Source organism: Pungitius pungitius, chromosome 7 (assembly GCF_949316345.1).
Source record: "Pungitius pungitius chromosome 7, fPunPun2.1, whole genome shotgun sequence".
Lineage (NCBI taxonomy): Eukaryota > Metazoa > Chordata > Actinopteri > Perciformes > Gasterosteidae > Pungitius > Pungitius pungitius.
In genome coordinates this window covers 7400397-7409687 of record NC_084906.1, presented here as the reverse complement: position 1 = coordinate 7409687, position 9291 = coordinate 7400397, and positions in this window count along the sequence as shown.

Below are 9291 nucleotides of genomic sequence, written 5' to 3'. Positions count from 1 at the left end.
CTGATGAAACGTTTTCCTCCCTCAGCAGTGTCTGTTTCATTTGGATGGATTTAAATGTATAACCTACACAAAAGCTGTGCAGGGTGGATTAGCCTTGGAGATCTTACTGTCCTCTCTGCACACAGAGCAGAGCAAGACAGATTAAGAATTAACAAGTGTAACTAAATGTCTTAGTGGATCCATCTGCTGTTTCCAGTAGGCTCAATAATGTGAACTTTTACTTAAGTAAATGTTTAAATCAGTGAACGATTTAACAGCTTTGACGAGTGCGTAGCCATGGAAGTACCAGAGACACTTCTGTGGGTTTTTTCACATTGCTACAAAAAAAAAGAAGGAAAGTTTAATCCCAGGACAGAGAATGATCTGATCACACAATAATTCCAGCCACAAACGCTATTAAAACTTAAAACCCGGATCCCTTGGACCTAGAACAAAGCCAGTGGAAACATCAGTGATAAATTATTCACATTCAGTGTGTCGTCCCCCCCCCCATCGCTGTGCTGCCCAGGCACTTCACACTAATCCAACTCTCCGAATTACTGGAGAAGAGACTTGAGAGCCCTGAACTTGTGCACCTCAGCTCTGTTGAGGATGTAAAGCGTCTCACCCGGTACGCAAGGTGTGAAGTACTTCTTTAGAAAAGCTTTGTAGCTTTAACAGCTTCGACTTGTTGTCTCTACGCTCGCTTTATGGGATTTTTTTCTACCTTAGTTGAAAACTTAATTGGATGATGGTACTGCTGAATAAATTCAGAGAGAGGGAGCGATGAACTGATTAAACCCATGACGCCCCATAACGTGTGAATGCTTGTGTCAAATAGTTCTCGCTGCAATTTTCTATCACAGATGGTCAGAGTTATTTTGTTTTTGGTTCTTCTACTTTGTTTACTGGCAGATTGCAGCCGTGCGTGGCCTAAACTGCTAACTTGTGACCAAGCTTAGCCGAGTGTATGGTGGAAGGCATCTAATGAACATATTTTGGGCCATTTCAAAAGTTTGTACAAAATTTGCTTGACAATTAAATGGAATCCCTGAATCAGCTCACTGAAGTGTCTCAACAAATAGAAGATGAAGTTGTCCCAAATGATGAATCCTAATACCTGTGATGTTTTTCTGCCTCTAATGTCGCTGTAAGTTTGAAATTTGTAGTTGTAAGTGAAATTTCTCAACAGCTTCTGGATGAATTGCCATGAAATTGGAGTCACAATACAATGCCTTACACAGCTTCACGTCCCTTCCCCACCTCAAAACTTTCAAACCTTAGAGCAGGGACCCATAAGTGTCTGAGGCGCTTACGTATGTGCTTAAGTAGCAATACACACTATGTTTATTTTCGCACACACAATGTTGGATTTCACTTTTTAAACTGATCATAGCTGTGTATTGCCAAACAAAAAAGAAATCAAGCTTTGATATATGAATTAAAACAATTGTCTTTGTTTCTTTCGATGAGGGGTATCGAGTGTCTTCTTTTTTCTCCTTGTCCCACTGGGTTTCAAAGCGTAATCAACCGTATTGATTACGTCTCCAGTGTAGCGACTGTAAATGCGCCACACCTCAGTGAACAACCTGTTTGCCCTCCTGGATTTCTGAAGACATCACATTGTCGCTGCTCCAAGTGATACTGTTGGTTATAAATGACTTCTTACCAAGTGCAAGACTATTTTAATATAGATATGTATAAAATTCTTATTTAATTAATCCATTACTATGTTTGATATAAATTTATATGTGACATAATGTGAAATTGTGACTATTAGGTAATAAGTAAAGTTCATGGCCAAACCGAATATAGTCACTGACTTCAAGTCTAATTTCTCTATTCGCAATACAATAGTGTGTAAATGTGAAATTAAAAAAGGAGTAGCTACCCCTCTCAGCGTGGCAGACGTCTGTATTTTCATAGTCCCGTTGGTAGCTGTTAGCTTGTTGCCAAACACACAGTGCAAATAGGCAAACTCCGTCCAAATCCAGCTCTTGAATCCTGTCAGCTGATTTGTATTGTCTCAGTGGAACTCCTAATGTCATATCTGTTAAATGACCCATCAACTCAACGCAGGCCGAGGAAAGTGTTATAGTTTTTGCCTCGTCAGTGACCTGAATATAGGCCTTTTGAAATATTTACAAGTAGCAAACTGACACCCTCACACCTTCAAAGCTACCTTCTGAAACGGTAAATCCCATTTGTCTGGTTTGTCATCAATCCAAGAGAAATCCATCTGCGAGTGTGAGGTGTAGTTTACCCCCGTTCTTCTCACACCAAACCCCCCCCCCCCCCCCCGGGGCCCCAGTGGCACTCGCTCTCTTACCGAGGTCGGCAGGATGGATGATGGACCTGATCTGAATACACTCTTGTCCACGATGTGACCGGACTTTCACACTGCGTCTCTCGGCATGTGAGGGATTCGTGTTTGAGCTGAAACGGCACACACACGGGACAGCTGGATGGTAAGGCTATGATGACCTTTCCATGGCCTGCAGCAGCGGGCCAGTGTGTCTTTCAGAATTTCTGAATTTTGTGGACCTTGAAGACAATGCATGTTAACACATGTGTGAGGTGTTGATTATTCCCTCATGGTCATGGAAAGAATGAGTGGAGGAACGGATGGTAGAACCAAACACTAACCTGGGGAAATAACTTGATGCATCTTCTTATTCTGTTCAAATTTGCATCAAGCAATAAATAACTGATTTATATACAGTATACTTCTAAAGAAAACCCTGATCCATGAACAACGTGATGCACCATTTACATTTTTTGACCAAAGGTCAGCCTTAATGCCTTTCTTGGTCTCCCTGCAGCAGTCTCCTAGCAACCTGTCGTTCTTTGACTTCCCTTATTCAAGGTAATTACAGTGAAGATGTTTTTGCCGGCTGACGGTTATCCAACTGTTCTTTGAATCATAACCTCTCACGTGGAAGCCCAGCTCTGTACATCTGTTCTGAAGTCTTTTACACAACTTTGCCTGGCTGCACAACTTGGAACCGGCGCACTCGACCCGGTAGCACCGCTTCGGGATATCAAACTCGGGTGTCTCAGGGGGGAAACCGCAGGGAGGAACTGACGATTGGCCAATCAGAGTCAGAGTCTGTATCGTAAACGCCTGATTGCCACAGAGCTTATGTAATAAGCCCAAATTCAATGGAAGAAAACCCATTGTCTTTTGGTGGTAGGAGCCGTAACTTGTGATTACTGTTTTTTTTGCCATGTAGCGTGTTTGTCGTTGTGCGATGGCATCTTGATGCCTTTATTCCACACTCGGCAGGCTCTATTGAATTTGACATCAAAAAGACGCCCTGCCTTCGCCCACTTCTATGATCTTGAACACTCCGTGTTCCCTCTCTGGCCACGCGTGTTTCACATGCCCTCCGTCCCACCAGAAAATGGTCCTCAGTCCTTCTGGAGATCTAGTCTGCGGTTCAGGTCTGCATGCTGGAAACCTCATTCACGGGTTTACATGTCAGAAACGCGGTACCTTCCGAGGGCGCAGAGTGCCAGTCGTGCCGGCTATTGCATTTGAAGAAATCATTAAGAATTAAGAGCAGGAGTAAGGGATGACTCCAAAAATGGTTGTAGAGCCGCACGGAAGCTGAAATAGTAATGTGTTTTCCTGTGTAGCCGTCAGCTCTCTCATCTCACATCCTCTGAGGGGCAAAGACGTGGGAATCAAACAATGCGAATAATGTTCGGCCTGCTGCTCACAGAAGGAGTTAATGGGAAAAAGGCGTTCATTGAGGCCCTGCCGTGTGAGGGGAAGGTTCACCTCACACTGAATGGGCTAATGTACAGTGTCACCCTTTAGTTGTACATTCCAAACATACTGGTTGCAATGTACAACTAAAACAAGATAGCATGAACAAATACACTGTAGCAGCGGAATCCGTCCGGTTCAAAGGTTCCGGTGGGTCATAAATCAGACATTCGCTTCCTATTTAGTCCTCTCTCCCTCGCTCGCCCAATCCGCTCATGTTTTATACATGTCCCCCTTCACACTGTGTCTTCATCTCGCGTTTATTCCTCAGGCGTACATTGAGAAAACTGGAGAGATCTGTGTTTTTGTTTCTGTCAAATGTCTTTTTTTTTCCTTCTCCAGGGCAGAGTTTGGCCTGATGATTTCGGATATGAGGCAGAGTGACGTCGGGTCCTAGAGCGCCGTCAGTAATGTGTCCACGGCCCGCCGGTGGTGCAGTAGAGTCTTCATGCAGAATTAGACATTGTAACCCTTTCATTTACCCCTCAGAGCTTTTCAGGTGGTTTCCTTCTAGGAAACCCGTCTTGGAAATGTTTGGAATATTTACTATTATTTACTATTACAATTATTTGGTTCTTTCTGAAGGAGAAATGGCCGGCGGGCCCCGGAGGTTCTTTGAGCTAAATGTCTGCTAACACTCCAACCTACAACTAGTTATCAGGCCCACCACACTCAGGTGAGATCCATGAGGTTCCTTTAGAGACCCTGGAAGCATAACTTCAAAAACCATTCACTTGGTGTCCAAAGGAGAAAAGAAATCAAAAATATTTCTAATTATAAAATATTCTGGAATGCACCATTAAAAGGTTAACTATGTCAGTGAACCCTACTGCCGTCTTACTCTCAGTGGAGAATTATCATGTGCAATATGGGACATTTGGAGACGAGAGGCTTTTGAAGTTGTGATTTGCATCTACAGCCGTGCTCACAGCGGAGTGCTTCCATTCCGTAGACAACCTCAAAATGACACATATTACCATTTTGCTGTTGTTTTCCTGCCGAGGGTACATGCGCCTCAACAAAAACCATCAGCCCCCAGGCCGGGATCTCAGAGGAGATAAGGGATGAAGAATAGATGGCATTCTGAGCTCTCGAGCCTCTCGCACGTGTTTGATATTTTTACACCCAGACTTCTTTGGAGCCATCTGTTCAAACATTTAAAGAATACCTTGCTCCCGTCAGCCGGAGAGACGAGAGTAACTTGACCAGAAAACACCACAAATCTGCTGTCGAGTAAATGCTGCTGCCGAGGCAGAGGGGTTTCTTTGAGACGGATGCAGGACGTGAAGAGTCGAATGTTTAATAGGAACGCGTCTGATACCAGAGGACCAGAGGCCATGATGATATTTCCCCAGAGCGAGTCTGCAAACAGGATTTCATTTTGGGCATCTGACCAGCTGGGTTAACTTTTGGCCTTTTGGAAGAGTTGATCAATTTCCTGCTGTTTTCACTTTAAGAGCCTCGGCTGCACATATTTGTGGGCCGCTCAGAGCACGGCTTGTTCTTGGCTGTGTGTCTCAGCGCTGTTCCCACTAAATATAACTAAATGTTATCTTCCACTCCAATTACAGACCACTGCATCACTGTTAAATGCATTCTGATACGTAAGTTATAGTGGAATAATAGGTTATTTCATCTGCGTCATTCAGATGTAACCGAGCACCATTGAAGAAAATGTACGGAGGAATAGTATTAGGTTATTTTCTACGTTTTGTTTGTCTCTCTGTTCATAATTAGGTAGATGGCAGTTTTATACAAAAAGCCAAATTGTGACAGGGAGTGCCTCCCTCGGGACTTCGCCATTTTCTGAGAAAGCCTCAGAATAGATCACGACGAGCCATTACTGCTCTTCACGTTCCACTGTTTATTCCTATTTACAGCAGTTAATACAATTATTCCCAGTCGTGACCTATTTAAGCGCTGCATGCTACGAGCCATTAGCATTCAGCGAGTCTACAAAGCTACCACATTGATGGATTTGTGAAAGGAAGGTTGTGTTTTTTAGTGCGTGCGTAGGTGGAGGTTCAGAGGCCTCCTGTTTGTCTTCATTTAACTGATTTTCTGTTGCCATAGGAGCAGGCGTCTTTTTTTTTTCTCTCTCCCATGAAAGTGCAGCACTTCAGAGCACGCTGTCTGGATTCAGATCTACAAGAGGGTGTCAGGGGAGTTGTCCAGGATTTTACACTTATCACTGCTTCCATTAGATGACTTGCAGCTCACTTTGGAGAAAATGTGTAGTTCAGAATGCCTTTATTACTGCAGAACCATTCATAGTCATGTGGATTCAGCTGTAAAAACAACTTACATGTACCGCAGCGTTTGTGGAGAGGGGAGGAGATATTTTCTGTTGTTATTAAGAAAAGTAGGATTTTTGTCCTAACTGTACAAACTGTACGTTTTGTCATTAAGCTGCCTTTTGTTGCTGCTCATTTATCACCTTACTCGGGAAGCATTCTCAGTAAATCAAGCAGAAAAGTCAGCATACTATCCTGGATGCTTGTCATTCACGGCTCTGCGCTGCTCGGGACCTTTTCTCAGCCTCAAATTAGTCCACCAAATGGCTCACACGTATCCCTGCGGGTCGCTGCAGGTCAGTGCCCCCCAAAGCCATATCCCTGTCAGGCCACCTCATGTTCCCCTCATTGACATCGGCATGGTCCAAATATCTCCATTTCGCAATGAAAATAGTCTACATAGTCTATATTATTTTTATTTTTAACTCAACTAACATAGCATTATATTTTAATGTTATACATTGTTGTACACCCTTTGGTTTGGCGCATCTTCTTTAAACAATTTCTCTTTTTTGCAACTACTAATATGTTACGCTCACATTAAAATTCGACTATACGTGTTACAATTGACTCGGGGTGGTTGAGGTGTGCAGAATAATTACTGTTATTGTGAGAATAAATACAAAAGAGCAGCATACAAGCAGTTTGGCTCTTTCCTTGTAACCTATAGTAACCGCAGTGGAGAATCACTTTGATAGAGCCCTGATTTCACCCCAGTGAGCCACTAATATTCTGATCAACCAGGCCATACAAATTCATTTTTACAGTAATCCACAGCCCGATGACAGCTGCTGTTCAATAATGTTTACTTCAGGGCAGCCGTGTCCATGCTCTAACAGACCATTGAGGGTGGGGAGATCACAGGGATGCGTGCCGGCAGAAACTAGAGACGGGCCTAACCGAGGATTTGAATAACAGAAAAACACGCTGCGGGTGATGTCACCGTGACCTCAAGATTATACTGAAAAGAGGATGACTGCATGTTTCTATTAAAAGGTCTTGTGTGATCTGATCTAGCCCTTTCAACAATGCCAGGGAGTCCTAATAATAAGTGGGTCAATGGAGCTATTTTTAGTAGCCATTGAGCACCGCTTTCTACAAACAAGCAAAGGCACAAATTCTGGATGAAACGTCCCCCGGCTGTACTGAACAAATATTCAGGGGAAATGAAGGCATTCGGCTTGCCGGTAAATGGGGTGAACTATTTATCCGGTTTCAAAGTTCTCCTCCCTCTGGAGATAAAAAGCTGCGTGAGGGCATGAAATGACTGAGGCTGGGGCGTGGGGGGGATTGTGCTTCGCCTCCTGGATCGGCTTTGATAAACTGGGGACTTTTTAAGATTTGTAGGGCTCTCTGTTCTAAAGTGGGCTCCTGTTTCATCATCTCCACGTCCCGGGAACCTCGCGTGGCTACCTTGTTGTAATTCCTCCTCATTTTCTGGGTCTTCTCTCTCATTTTGCCTTTGATTCCCAGAGAAAGCAGTTGAAAAGTGTTTGCTGCCTTCTCCTCCGTCAGAAGTGACACTGTGGGCGATGATGTGACGGAGGCGTACCAGAGACAACATCCTCACATTGCACCTCGTACCGGATTAATGTTCCACAATTGCACACAAAAGTTTGGCAACTAAACAACGCCTAAAGTGACACATGTTGGCTCTAGAAACGGAGCCGTGCAGAAAAAAACCCATTTCATTTACGCGGGAAAGGGAATGAACAATAAAAAGTCAATTAGGCAGGCCTGTTTCCGGATTATTCACTGTTAATGATGGTGGGAGATGCAGCGAAATGCTGCACATCTCTGCAATCAAGCTAAATAAATCACATGAGGCTGTGCACTGCCCCAACAAGCGGAGCAAGAGAATGTCAGTGGAGCAGAACGCGATGTTGCAGCAGAGCAGAAAATGCACTGTATTCCTACAGGCATTGCATGACAAATCTCTGAATTTCTGCTAAACAGAGGTGGAGCATTGTCTGCAGCAATTCCTGAATGGCTGTTTCACCTCAGGCCCACCGGAGGCAAACTAAACAAAAGCACACCACGGCTCCTTTTGGCATTCAACTCAAGTTTTTACTTTAAAGATCCGGTGAAAAATGTCAATGATGCTTAGAGGAAGAGTTGGCACTTTGCATAGTGGGCTTTTGCAGGAGTGACTGTACGCTCCCCAAGGAGTTCACTAACATGCTGGTGACCCCTTAGCACCTGGAAGTGGGGGGGTGGGGGGGGGCAGTTTGTGAGCAAAACCCTCTGTTATAAAACCTTCCCTCCTCCGGGTCATGGCTGCAGAGGTTGTATGTTTCAGGGAAACAACGACTCACTCAAGTTCAATAATTCAGTTGTGAGGAAATGAAATCCTAATTATTTCAAATCGACAGTTTGCTGAGGTTACGTAACTCCAAATGAGCATGACAGGACACCGATGAGGCCCAAAATAAACTGCCTTGCTCAAAGGCAGCATTTAAGAATAAATGTGTTTCTTGCCACCCTTAATTCATCAGCTCTGATTTGGCTTTCATCCTCCTCCTGTTAGCACAACATATCAAAGCAATCATTTCCTGGCTACTTTTCAGTGGCACTCGCAGCTCAAGGCCAACGTGATCCTCGGGTGAGTCAGAAAAACATCACAATTTGCAACAAATTACGCGAAATCTGATTGGTGTGAGTGATCTCTTATTGAGCGGACAGGCCCGAGTGGAAGCAGCAGCCAGTGTGTCCGCGGTGACAGCTTAGATTGGGAATGACATCTGCCAGGGGGCCTTGTCTGCTTTACAGTCAGAGGTGACGTGAGAATGAGGAGACAGAATCAGGATGCCAAGAGAGGGGAGAAAGAAGACAAAGGCATATAGACATGAAAGTTGTTTTTTTTTGCAACAGCAAAAGTTAAATGGACAGGATCTACATTACTCATGTCATATTCCCCGTCACGTTAAGCAAGACATATACAGTGTGCCAATATATGTAAAACAAGTTGTAATCACATATGTCGAACATGGATTTGCTTCCTCTGGTCCCTTTCCTCATGCCCTGCTGCTGTTGTCGTGTCGTCGCTGGAACAACACTGCCCCTTGGTGGCCAAATTGTGCCCCCCCCCCCACCTCCAGGACTAAACTAAAGAGCTGAAGCACACTCAAACAGCTCTCAGCTCTTTGTGATATTTACACCACAACTGAACTTTTAAGAATCCCTTGTGGTTTCGACCTGTGGGGGAAACAACACTTTGCTTGCTTTAATGTGGGGCACTTTCGGTCC